At 43.6% G+C, this 13,678-nt stretch overlaps 1 protein-coding gene across 2 annotated transcripts in view; it reads right to left on the bottom strand.

Moving 5' to 3' along the window:
- Positions 1–13,678, bottom strand: part of MYOF (myoferlin) — a 169,564-nt gene that overhangs the window by 155,093 nt on the left and 793 nt on the right. The window lies entirely within an intron of this gene.

The following is a 13,678-nucleotide window of genomic DNA, read 5'->3' on the forward strand; positions in this document are numbered from 1 at the left end:
AAGAGATAGTATCAAGAGAAAATAAAATGGTCCCACCAAAGAACTTTGTAAACAAACATAAAGCACTGAGTCAAAACCTTGGCAACTGGATACTATCCCTCCCAGGCCAAAAAATAACTTCCAGCTGAATTACCCTTGGCCTCCGAGCCTGGGGTTCCATAGTTAGTGACCCTTAAATGGGATTTTTGCCATTGCCACCAGTTTCAACCCACTGTCCTCAGCGCTCCTTCCTATGCGGCGAATGGCTTTGACCTCTGGGCTCTTTAGGAGCTGAGCTGCTTGGTTACCATAGGTCTGAGCGACAGCTGGAGGTTCAGAGTGTTTTGGGCTCTTGTTTTTCAGTGGAACCTGGCACAGGGACCGAGGGTAGACTTAAAGCAAAGAGATATCAAGCATGAAGAAAACAAGAGGCATGCACGAAGCAGCGGGAAAGTGCACGGACTAAGAGTCTTGAGACTTCATCCTTTTCTATCTCTTCCTGGCTACACAGATATGACCTCCATTGACCTCTGAGACTCAATAGCCTCATCTGCAAAATAGGTATAAACGATACCTGCCCTGAGCACCTCCTATGGTTGCTGTGAAGAACAAATAGGATAATGTCCGGGAAAGAGCTTTCTGCACCATAAGTGCACCATAAGGCCCCTTCCTTACACCATGTCACACGTGGGAAGCCATCACGATGTGTCTGGCACACTGGGTAAACTGGCGGGCGTTTGGAGTTGCAGAGAAGGCCTCTGAGGCCAGAAGTGTCCTGCACCAATGCCCCCAGGTCCTGGACAGCTTCCCCACTGCTGAATGGGCCCAAGGAAGTGCAAGGGGTAGGAGGTAGAGCCTCAAGGATCTGAACCCAGAGACCATGTGCAGGACCACAGGATAGGCCAAATGCAGATGCCACCAAGATCCAGCACTCAGCACTGTGTAAGGGACAACACAAGGTGCCACAGCCCTGGTGGTGGGCATCTGTACCCCAGCTCCCCCTAGAACCTGCTTTGGGACCTTGAGCAAAGTATTTAATCTAACTCCCTAAGACTCGGTTTCTTCAGCTGTAAAACAGGGGACTTCAATTTGGGAGGAAATGACAACTAAATGAGTAAATATATGGGAAGCACTTAGTATAGTGCTAAATAGCTAGTAAGCTCTCATCATTAATATGATCTGTAAATAATGATAATATCTCCTTTCCAGGACTTTGAACTCTTAAGTCATTGAATTCTAGCTGGATTCACAGCTAGACTATAAACTGCATGCAGGCAGGGGCCAAGGCTGGCTTGTTTGCCAGCATATACATGGCGCTGTGCACATTGTCTGGCAAAGTGCACACTCAACATTAGTTGAACAAACTCATGCTTGGAAGGAGGAGTATGAGGAAGCAGCAACAAAAGAGAGGAGGCAGAAAGACGGTGAGGAAAGAGAAGCAAAAAGACAATCTTTTAATAATGAAAGATAGATAAAGGATTTTTTTCATTTTATAAGAAATGAAGAGCCCCCAGACACCCTTTTAGCTCAGTAATGAAGTCACTCCTGAGGTTCATCTTTCAGCTAAAGATTAGACAGGCCCATAAAACAAAACAAGACTAAATGGGTACACCAGTCCAGGGGCAAGGATGAGAAGGCAGGAGCGGACAGGAAAGCTGGTAACGGGGAAACCAAGGTCAAGCAGAGGAGAGTGTTGACATGTCGTGGGGTTGGCAACCGATGTCATAAAACAATATGCAGACTAATTGTTTAATGAGAAGCTAGTTTGCTCTGTAAACCTTCATCTAAAGTACAATAAAAAGAAGAAAAAGAAATGAAGAAAATGATGAATAAGCCAGAGAGCTGAGGTGAAATGGAGCCTCACCCTGCCAATCAAATATTAGATTTTTAAGATTTTACATAAAATAAAGTAGAATTTTAGTCTCCACTAATAAAATGGTCCAAATTTGATTATCAGCAGGACTGATTGACTGCAAGGCTATGTCAGCTCTCAGCCTCTGAGTCAGTGTATCATAAAGGGTTTTACTTCCCTGTAGCAAACTCACCCCAGAAGGGCTGGGTTTTGTTTTTCTTTCTTACTTTCATTTAAAATTCTTTTGTTCTTGGTGCATGTTCTTCCTCTTTCAGACTAGATCCTAATGACCCCAACACACTGAACAACCCAATCCTCTCAGAGTGTGCTGTGTGTTGTGTCTTCCTCCACTCTAAGCTCGGTAAATCAGACAGTCCTGAGTTGAATCTTGACCTGTCTCTGCCTTAGTTTCCTCAGAGGAATAATGAAGATGATAACAATGCCTACTTCCTAAGAATGAAATGAGGATTAGCGAGATAACACACACAGGTATGGGGCATACTGTAAGAATTTAGTAAATGGCAATGGTAGTTGTGGTATGGTTAAGTAGTTGTCGCTACTCAAGGCTGTCCGTCCATGCCAAAATTTCCAGAAGACCTAAGTAGCAACTAACACTTAAAGCACTTTCTATATGCTTTTGTTTGACTCATGTTAATCCTCACACGCAAAGATGTCACCTTGAAAACTAAGGTGCGCCTGACCCAAGCCATGGTGTTTTCAGTTGCCTCATATGCATGTGAAACCTGGACAATGAATAAGGAAGACCAAAGAAGAATTGATGCCTTTGAATTATGGTGTTGGAGAAGAATATTGAATATATCATGGACTGCTAAAAGAACGAACAAATCTGTCTTGGAAGAAGTACAGCCAGAATGCTGCTTAGAAGCAAGGATGGTGAGACTTCATCTCCCATACTTTGGACATGTTATCAGGAGGGATCAGTCCCTGGAGAAGGACATCATACTTGGTAAAGTACAGGGCCAGCGAAAAAGAGGAAGACCCTCAATGAGATGGATTGACACAGTGGCTGCAACAACGGGCTCAAGCATAACAACGACTGGGAGAATGGCGCAATACCGGGCAATGTTTTATTCTGTTGTACATGGGATCGCTGTGAGTCGGAATTGACTTGACAGCACCTGACAACCATACTCACAATGACTCTCTGACGTGGGGACTGTGATCCTCTCCATTTACAGATGAAGCAACTGAGGTACAGAGCTGCTGAACAACTTGCCCACAGTCACACAGCCAGAGAGTGGAAAGCCTGGACTCTTAACTGCTGTGGCTATTCTGTCTGCTGTCTGCGCTGTCCAATACCACCATCAGTAACAACGTGTACCATGTACATGTAATTAAAATTAAATAGTATCAAAAATTCAATTCCTCAGTCACATTGGCCACATTTCGGCAATCAATAGTCACTTATGGCTAGTGGCTACCATACTGGATGGGACAGATTTCGAACATTTCCACCATTGTAGAAAGTTCTGTTGAACAATGCTGATGTGAATGAAGAAAAAAAAATTAGTAAAACAGTCTCTTTTATTTTCACCAAACAGACTAGTTGTTTTGACAAAATATGAACCTAATCCAGACATCCATTCCAGGTTTGTAGCGCCATCTTCTAAAAGAAGAGCTTAAAGTTCTTACATCAGCTACCTCACTTGATCTGCATACTTATAATCCCATTAGTCCCTAACGAAGCCCACTAGTGTCTCACACTGCATTGTGCAAAGAGACCTAAACTTTCCAGAGTGGGGCAAGCATGAACGTTTATTGTATGCCTCCTGCGGGCCTGGCACCTTAAATACATTCTCTTGTTTGAGTTTTACAACTTTCAGTGGTAGGTCTCATTATTCCCAGTTCACAACAGGGGAAACTGAGATTCAGGGAGGTTTCTTGCCATTAATAAGACCAAAGGCCTTACATGAAGGTCAGAGGTAGGCTGAGCTCTCCCTGGCTTCCTGCTTCCTTTGAGAAGCAGCCTAACAAACCCCAACAAACCTGTGGAAATCCTGAAGTCCTGAATACTGGGGATCAGTTTTGTAGTTTGTGGGCAAAAAGGTCTGGTCCTTTTGGTCCCTCTGACCTATGAGACCCTGACCTGAATGAATGACGGGAGGAACCAGAATCACTCATTCAGTAACTCCTTACTGACCATCTACTATAGGCCAGACACTGAGCTAGACACTGGGGAAACAGATAAGGTCCCTGTCCTCATCTGATAGATGCAGCAGACAGAAATCAAATAAGTCAGCAAGTGTATCACTACACATTCTGATAGGTGCCAGGAGGGAGGACAGGTATTAGGAGAGAGAATTGCAGAGCACATGATCAAGGGCTGCTACTCTTATCTCCCAGGATGCCCTGCTGGGAGAAGCAGCGTGATGGCTGGTTCCAGCCCTGTACTGGGGAGGCCAACTGGAAGATCTGGTACTGCAGGAGACCAAGGGATATTTCCCACATGTCTTCCACTCGGCCTTGGCTCCCTGAACAACCCTGGCCACACAGGCCTCACAGGGCCAGGCCTACACTGCCTAAGAGACCACTAGGCTCTCTCTGGCTTCTGCTGGGCCCTTGCCACACAGGCTTCCCGCCACAGGAGAGCTGCCCTGCTGCTGGCCCTCAGGTCCTGAGACTACACTTCAGCAATTGTTACTCTGAGATAACAAGGCAATTGTGAGCTGAAAACCCAAGTCAACAGGAGTGGTTAAGAACCTGCTACGTGCCTAATCTAGAAAATACTATGTGCTGTCACAGGGAAAAGAGAGATGATTAGACACGGCCTCCACTTTCAAGATGCTTGTGTGAGACCACAGCTGATGGGCATCCCATTTATTCTGAACCGTTAAATCTGGTACACATCCCCCAGGCTTCTGTATGCTCCCCCATAAAAAGAGTAGGAAATGAGTATTTGCCGTACAACGGTTACGTCCAGGCACTATGCTAAGCACTCCAAGTATTTTACCACTATTGATCCTTACAGCATCCCTGTGACATACATATCACTCTCCCCATTTTATAGATGAGGAAACAAAGGTTCAGAAATATAGCTGCCCAAAGATATTTAGCTACTAGTGGTAAAGCCAGGAATAACAATCTGCCCAGTCCGAAGTGCATCCTTTTCCACTCATTGTGTTGATTATAAAAAGAAGGGGGCTTTTTTAAAAAATATTTTTTTTATTGTGCTTTAAGTGAAAGTTTACAGCTCAAGTTAATTTCTCATACAAAAATTTATACATATTGTTTTGTGACATTAGTTGCAATCCCCACCATCTGACAGTACACTTCTCCTTTCCACCCTAAGTTCCCTGTGTCCATTCAACCAGTTGCTGTCCCTTCCTGCCTTCTCATCCTGCCTCCAGACAGGAGCCACACATTTGGTCTCATGTATCTGACTGAACTAAGCAGCACACTCCTCATGTGTATTATTTTTTGTTTTATAGGCCTGTCTAATATTTGCCTGAAGAGTTGGCTTCAAGAATGGTTTCAGTTCTGGGTTAACAGTACATTCAGGGGCCATAGTTTCGGGAGTTCCTCCAGTCTCTTTCAGACCATTAAGTCTGGTCTTTTTACTAGAATCTGAGTTCTGCTCCACACTTTTCTCCTGCTCTGTCCGGGACTCTCTGTTTTGTTCCCTGTCGGAGTGGTCATTAGCGGTAGCCAGGCACCATCTAGTTTTTCTAGTCTCAAGCTTGTGGAGTTTCTGGTTACGTGGTCTTTTAGTCTCTTGGGCTAGTATCTTCCTTGTGTCCTTGGTTTTCTTCATTCGTCTTTGCTCCAGCTGGGATGGGACCAATTGATGCATCTTAGATGGCCACTAGCAAGCTTTTAAGACCCTGGATGCCACTCACCAAAGTGGGATGCAGAACATTTTCTTAATAAACTTTGTTATGCCAATTGACTTAGATCCCCCAAAGCTATGGTCACCAGGCCCCAGCCCCAGCTACTCTGTCCCTCAAAGTGTTTGGATGTGTCCAGGCAACTTCTTAGCTGAATCCCCAGGCTGGAGGGAGGTGGGCTGGGTGTTCATATTCCAGGCCCTCAGAAGCTTGCTTGTGTAGTAGAAACATCTGGGATACCCACCCTGCCTGAAGTACCCTCTCATAGCTTCTTCTGGGGCCTTGTTTGTACTGGGCTTCCATACCCCTTGACCACAGCTGAATGGACCAGACATGAACACCTGACCAAGACTGAGCCAATTGGAGTCTTTCAAGAATCTAAAATAAGAGACACTGTACACTGTAGTCAGAGGTAGAGTCTGGACCAAGTCAGCTCTGTGATGACCCAAAGCTTCATGCAAGCCAGAAATTACAGAGAAGCAGGAGTGACAGACCTTATCAAGGCAGCCAGGGTAGAGAGGAAAATGGAGGAGATGTGCAGGAAGAAGCAGAGGCATGAGGCTGCACAGTCCAGGGGAGAGAGAGAAAAGGGAAGGGAAGAGAGAGGAGGGGAAGGGAAGATGTCTCCCTGCCTGACACATTTCTAGTTCTTATGATGCCCATAAGGAGCCCTGGTGGTGCAACAGTTAAGTGCTCAGCTACTAACCAAAAGGTTGGCGGTTCAAACCCACCCAGCAGCTCTGTGGAAGAAAGACCTGGCAATCTGCTCCCATAAAGATTATAGCCTAGAAAACCCTATAGGGCAGTTCTACTTTGTCACGTGGGGCCGCTATGAGTCAAAATCAGCTCAACAGCACCTAACAACAATGCCCATAATTTGGATTCTAGGAGATTCCTCTCTAGTCTTAGAAAAAACCCACACTTTACTTGAGCAAGTTTGAGTGGGTATCTGTTCCTGGTACTAAAACAATTCCTGCCTCTGACACCTTATGCTTCTATGTAGGACACTGGGTAGGAAGAGAAGGCCTTACATAAAGGAGACCATCCTGGTTGAAAAAATGCTCCCCATTTCACCTCTGAGAAGGGAGTTAAATTTGTGGTTCACACCACTTTCTACTTCTATGCCTTTCTTCTACTTCCTAATGCCCTCTCTCCCTCTTCTCTTAGGTATCTAATGCCCCCTCGCTGGCCTCCTACAGAGACACTGCGCCCAGCCCTGCACTCACCACAGGGCAAACACTCCCGGCTTGGAGAGAGGCAGTCTGTGTTCCATCTCATGGTAGAGTGGGAGGAACGATGGCCCAATTGGCCTGCCCAGTGTGGTTTTTGCTTTAATTCAATCAGGCTGCTTCCTCGGTATCTTTCATATTAGTTCCTTCCTTCTCATTCCAGCCCTCTGTCCTGGGAAGTTCTTGCCTCAAAGAGTAAATCCTCTAACTAGTCTCCCTGTCCAGCACTAATCTGTCTTTCACACTGCTGCCTAGTGGCTCCCCATTGGTTTATGAGTAAAGTGCAATCCCTAATGATACCAGAGCACTCCGCTGTCTACCTCACCACACAGTTCCATGGCTTCGTGGCCCATTTGTGCTGTTCCAAATCCCAGAATGTCTTTCTTCCCACAATTTCTGTCAATTTCTTCTCATCCTCTAAGATCAAGTCAAATGACATCTTCTCAATGAAGTTTTTCACTCTTACTCCTGCTCCTCCACTATAATCTTTTGCATCTCTCTTCTGGTTTATATCTCATTGTGCCTTGTGTTCTAACTAGGTGGTCTCCTGGGCCTAGAAGACTAAAACCATATTATGCATATTTTGTAGCCCTGGTTCCTGGCATACTGTCTGGTATGTTGCAGTGTTCCACTAAAGTAACTATTATTAAGTAGGGAAGGAAATTTAGGAATTTACATGGGCAACTTCACATGTATACTCATTTAATCCTCAAATAACCCTGCAAGGTAGGAGGTGTTATTGAGGGTACGGAAGCTGAAGATTTTGACTCATTTGCACATAGGAAGTAAAAAACAAAAACAGTTGCCATCAAGTAATTTCAATTCATAGTGACCCCACGTGTGTCAGAGTAGAAGTGTGCTCCATAGGATTTTTCAATGACTGATTTTTTGGAAGTAGATCACCAAGCCTTTCTTCCAAAGTACCTCTGGGTGGACTAAAATCTCCAATCTTTTGGTTAGCACCCAAGCACATTAACTCTTTGCACCACCTGGGTAATCCCACATAGGAAGTAAGGGGTGGGAACTGGGATTCTCAGTCAGGCTTCTCTGGCTCCACAACCCATGGCCTTTTCATCTCTCTCTCTTTTTTTTTTAATTGTTGTATTTTAAGTGAAAGTTTACAATTCAAGTTAGTGCCTCATACAAAAATTTATACGGGCCTTTCCATCTTAATGCCCTATAAGAAGTTAGTTAGTAAAGCTTAAGATGCCAGATGCCCAAGTAACTATTTCTTGGACCCCCCCAAAGCACGCCCCTATTGCACAGAACAGCTATTCAATAAAAATTACACAGTGGGTAGATGAATGTTGGTATATCATGACATTCTAAGTGAATGCATTATAAAACACTGAATGTTTCACATATAAATTTGCAACATATGAATTTGCCACGTAAAAACTGGTGGCTTCACATTTGCCTTGCCAGAATCAAGAATGCAGAAAGTGCTAAAACACCCATTTACCTTTGGGTAGCAGGTGCTAGGAATTGGCTACGCTCAGCACTCAGGAATGTGTGAAGTTGCCCTTTGCCAAGCCTCATCCACAAAGCACTTGAAAGAATATTAAGTGTAATTCTGCCTCAAAGAAAGAGATTGGCCAATGTCCCATCGTCCCTTCCCGGACAAAGAATGAGTGACTTTATTGCATCGTGATGTCTCAAATCTCTTGCCAGCTCGTTGCTTCCTGGATCAGCATTTAAATATATATATTCAACATCAGTGAGGCGCTAGGCGTTGCAGAAAATATAAAAATCCTGTGCCTTCTTGACAGGCCCAAATCCCAGGAGAATGGAGAAATTCATCAGCAGTGAGAGAGGAAACCCAAACCAGACAAATACCAGCAGCCCTGGGCTGAGGCATGAAAAGACATGCTGTGGAGGAAGGGAGGGAAAACGAGCCATGGGAGTTCATTTTAAAAGGTCAACTGTGGCTTTGTAAATGCCTGAGAGCCTACAGAATGCACCTTTGGGAAGAGTTTCCCATGCTTCCATAGGGTTGGGCCACTTTCCTGAGGTGGTGAGTCTCCATGTCCTGTTCTCCAGGAAGTGACGGGAATGACTTAGTAGATTAAACACTTTTACCTTCCTGAGTGTTTTGTAAATACAACACGGTTTTACGAGAGCAGGCAACATGGTTTGCCAGTTTGAGCCTGACAGAATTTTTTGACTGGTCCTACGGTACACTTTGGGTGGTGTGAATGGTTTGCACTCAGCTGCTAACCAAAAGATTGGTGGTTTGAACCCACCCAGTGGTACTGTGGAAGAAAGGTCTGACAATCTGCTTCTGTAAAGATTGCAGCCAAGAGAATTCTATGGAGCTCAGTTCTACTTTGTTGCCATGAGTCAGAATCAACTCAGTGGCAGTGGGTTTAGTAGTGTACCCTGGTTGATCAAAGACCCCTGGTGGGCCGGTCACCAGATGCTTTCACAAACAACAAGGTGCAAGACCCACAAGATTTTTCTCCCATCATATCTCACCCTTCTTAATGGAACCTCATCGTTTTTCTGCTTATGTAAAAGGTTCTTGATGTTAATGTCCCCATTTAAAAAAGAAAAAAAAAAACAGCTGTGAAATTTCAAGTAGCAAAGTGGTTTTTGCTAAAAATAATCAGGCAAGTCTCCATTGCATGCAATCACAACCTCCAGGAATTTTTACAGATTTACTCATCTGCAGATAAGTCGTTACAGTCCCATTTATAAGAAGAAGAAAAAAAAAGGATTCTCAGAGAGATTGTACGGTTTGCTCAAGACTACAACATTAATAAGTTAATTAGAGGAAAGTTCTAGAAATACCCAGGGTTGCACGCCAAAGATATGTTCAAATGAAATAGCAGGAATCTGGAAAAATAAGTAATAATACACCAATTATTTGGTGGCCATCTGGACAGTAGCAGTAGCCATTCCAAAACCAGGAAAAGATCTGCACAAGACCAGAGTGACAGAAAATTCTGGCTGATGGAATGGACACTATCATAAGGATGGAATGAGAAAACTGCTGTTCTGGTAGCAACTAAGTTCCCTAGGAAATGGATGTTTCATATGAATGTAATGCTGTCATGTAGTAAAGGCGAAGCAATATAAAAGTGTGTAAGAAATTTTCCTCTCAATCATCTTTTCATGATATTTGACACAGAAGCAAGGGATGAGTCAAAGGGAAAATGGAAGTCCCAGGGCAATATCCAGTAAAATCACCTTTAAAAGAAAGAAAAGGAAACACACACACACACAAAGACTGTGGAATCTGTCCTTCAGAAATACACATGTTCACAAAAATATGCACTAAGAGACATCCATTGCAGCATTGTTGCCAACAGAGAGAAGTTGGAACAACTTACATGTCTATAGCAAAAGGTCTGGAGGGATTCAAATCAAAGTGTGAACAGAGCTTACCCCTAGGTAATAAGAGTAAGAAGAGAGAAAAAACAGGGAGGAAGTGGTGAGAATGTTCACTTTTTAGTTGGATAATCCCTTCTGGATTGTTAGTTTGTGTCTTAGTTAGCTAGTGCTGCTATAACAGAAATACCCCAAGCGGATGGCTTTAACAAAGAGAAATGTATTTTGTCACAGTCTAGTAGGCTACAAAGCCAAATTCAGGGTGTCAGCTCCAGGGGAAGGCTTTCTCTCTCTGTCGGCTCTGGAGGAAGGTCCTTCTCATCAATCTTCCCCTGGACTAGGAGCTTCTCGGAGCAGGAACCCTGGGTCCAAAAGACATGCTCTGCTCCCAGTGCTGCTTTCTTGGAGGTATGAGGTCTCCCTGTCTCTCTGCTCACTTCTCTCTTTTATATCTCAAAAGAGATTGGCTCAAGACACAATCCAATCTTCTAGATTGAGTCCTGCCTCATTAACATAACTGCCACCTATCCCACCTCAATGACACCATAGAGGTAGGATTTACAACACATAGGAAAATCACATCAGATGACAAAATGGTGGCCAATCACACAATACTGGGAATCATGGCCTAGCCAAATTGATATACACATTTTTGGGGGACACAATTCAATCCATGACAGTTTGCTTTGTTTTTATATGCATTGCTTTTGTAATAAAAAAGATAATTTAAAAATAAAAATAAGACTTATATTTGGGAGAATCATAAAGTCTTTGGGTTCGGAGAGGCCGCGGAGGCATGTCTAATCTAATCTCAGCTGCAGCCAGCTTCACAGTCTGGCGGTCTGTGAGGAAGTCAGGAAGAATGGCCAACGCTAACTCACAGGCACTCGTGGGACCTGATTCACCTAAAGAACATGAAAAATCAAATAAATAAGCTTTGTAGCTTTTGAAACGCTCCTGCACTGCTAAATATCAGTGTCAGCCATGTGGCAGGGACTCCTGTGACCCCAAAAATCCTCCCGGTTCATACCAGGCCCCAAGTAGTTCAGCAGTCAGAAGAGTTTTGAACACAAAAGACTGAGGTCATCTTTAAACCAGCTGGTTGTCAGTACAGCTCACTGCCAACTACAGTGTCACTACAGTCTCACAGTGTCCCTGCAAGCATCACCATGGACACACCCTTCACTTGGCTATTCCTACTACCGTCTTACATTTGGAGAGGAGCTACTGACTGCCCTGACCTGGCTGTTTTATGTACACAAGAAGCAAAATGTTTATACATATCAGTAAGCAAGCAGGGATTTTCTTTGGTGCTGCCTTGATCTTCTGCTCGGGCTATTTACATCTTACTCACCACACTTTCTACCTGACTCCTGACAGGAAAGCACATTCAGCTTTGTTCCATGTTCCCTCTGAGGGACATTAAAATCAGATGCCGTCGAGTTGACTCCAGCTCATGGCGACTGTAGAACTGTGCTCCACAGGGTTTTCAGTGGCTGATTTTTCAGAAGTAGATCACCACGCCTCTCTTCTGAGGCACCTCTGGGTGGACTTAAATGGCCAACCTTTTGGTTAGCACCCAAGCGCATTAACCATTTGCACCACCCAGGGATTCCTGATGGACATTATCGTAGTATAAGTATCCTCGGTTCTGTCAGAACTTAATTTTATTTAATTTTACACAGTGCTCAAAATTGGGCAGCATGTCTGCTAGGGATTTGCCATCATCAATGTTTGAAACCACTGGGATAGATTGAAAGCAAGGAAAACACCTTATTTGTTACTATATTCCTTCCAGCACCTAAAGCAATGCCTTCGATATCTTGCAGAGAACAGATATTTAATACCTGGAACCATAAAGTTATAGAATCTTAAGACCAGAAAGAACCTCAAGGAGATCAGTTTTCAACATTCCACTGCTGAAGAAATTTGAGGGGGATAAATCTGGGTTAGCTAAGATCATCAGATATTTAAAGTCAGCTAGAATCCAGATATTTCTACTGTGAGTTCAGTGTTTTTTCTTCTGTCATGTTGCCTGTTAGATGAATGAATGAATGACTTTGCACTCAGTTTGTACAACCAAGGGAGACCAGAAAAGAGGCCAAACTGAAAAAAATCTAGTAAATATGGTTGTTTAGATAGACTCTATGTTTCCAATTTAACTAAAGTTTTCTACTTTCAGTTGAGTAGATAATTTCATAGCCTTAGATATATTTTTGATCAACGCATACACATCTAGACAAGTCAGATTTCTGTATAGTGTTGACTCTAATTCCTTTATAATCTATAGGACTTGCTCCAAATGATGACATCAGCAGATTGAATCCAACATATTTTTATGTGTCTTTACTTGTCAATGGTGAATGATGCAAACTTTTCATGTTGTGTTCCCATTATGTCAACTGCTTCAAGAAAAAAAACAAACCTTTACCACTTATAAATGAACTCTGGCATAACATGACTGCTTGTTAGCCACAACCAGATTCTCAGATTCTTTAAGAAGCCTATTTTTGACCCCCAAATCTTTTTTTACTAGACAACTATTTGGCAGCTTTGGATTTTGTTTCTTTCATTTTCTTGCTCACTCTCATAGGAAGAGGTTTGAGAAGAGATATACGGAGAAAAAACAGACAGGAGAGAATAGATTGCCCAGAAACTGGAAGGGAGGAGTAGTCGAGGTTCCTGGAGGAAGAGAGGCTGTGCTGGCCTGTGGTCAGGAGCCATGTGTCCACCGAGGGTCCTACTCTCTTTGCTATCCCCTCCCACTCCCACCCCTCCCAAGAAGGGAGCTGGAGATCTTACCAACCATCACAGACAAACAGAAAATGATAAAGGCCCCAAATCCAGATTTAGACACACCACTCCAGCCACACTGAAACCACTTTCAGTGCCTGCGAGTGCTCCATTTCTCACACCAACCACTCCTGTCCCCTTCCACCGCATTCATAGTTAAAACGTCATAGAAAAATAACCTCTTACAATTAGAAAAGGACACTTAAAGATGATCTAGTCTAAACTGTCCTCATCCATTTTACAGATAAGAAAACTGAAATCCAGCGAAATGAAGTCACTTGCCCAAGGTCATTCATCAAGCAGAACTAAATCCCTAAACTGCAGGCTTGCCCTTCAGAGTTCTTTCTTCTATGAGCAATTTAAAAGCCACAAAACTTACAATAAACACCTCAACTTCCTCAGGATGAAGAACAATTTCAAAGAGGCAAAAAATAACATGAAACAAACTAACCCAAAGTAATAACCTTGCCCTACTTCCCAGTAGCAGACACCCAGTGACAATAAAAGCAACAGGGCATTGTTTAGTGGAGCAATGGTGCCTCTGACAACTGCATTGCTCTTGTTCCTCCTCTACCCATTAATCACGGGCAGAAAAAAATCAAAAATGCACGTAAACCGTGAAACTCCTACTCTGAACCAACGCAGACCTT

This window comes from Trichechus manatus, unplaced genomic scaffold (assembly GCF_000243295.1).
Source record: "Trichechus manatus latirostris isolate Lorelei unplaced genomic scaffold, TriManLat1.0 scaffold00007, whole genome shotgun sequence".
Taxonomy (NCBI): domain Eukaryota; kingdom Metazoa; phylum Chordata; class Mammalia; order Sirenia; family Trichechidae; genus Trichechus; species Trichechus manatus.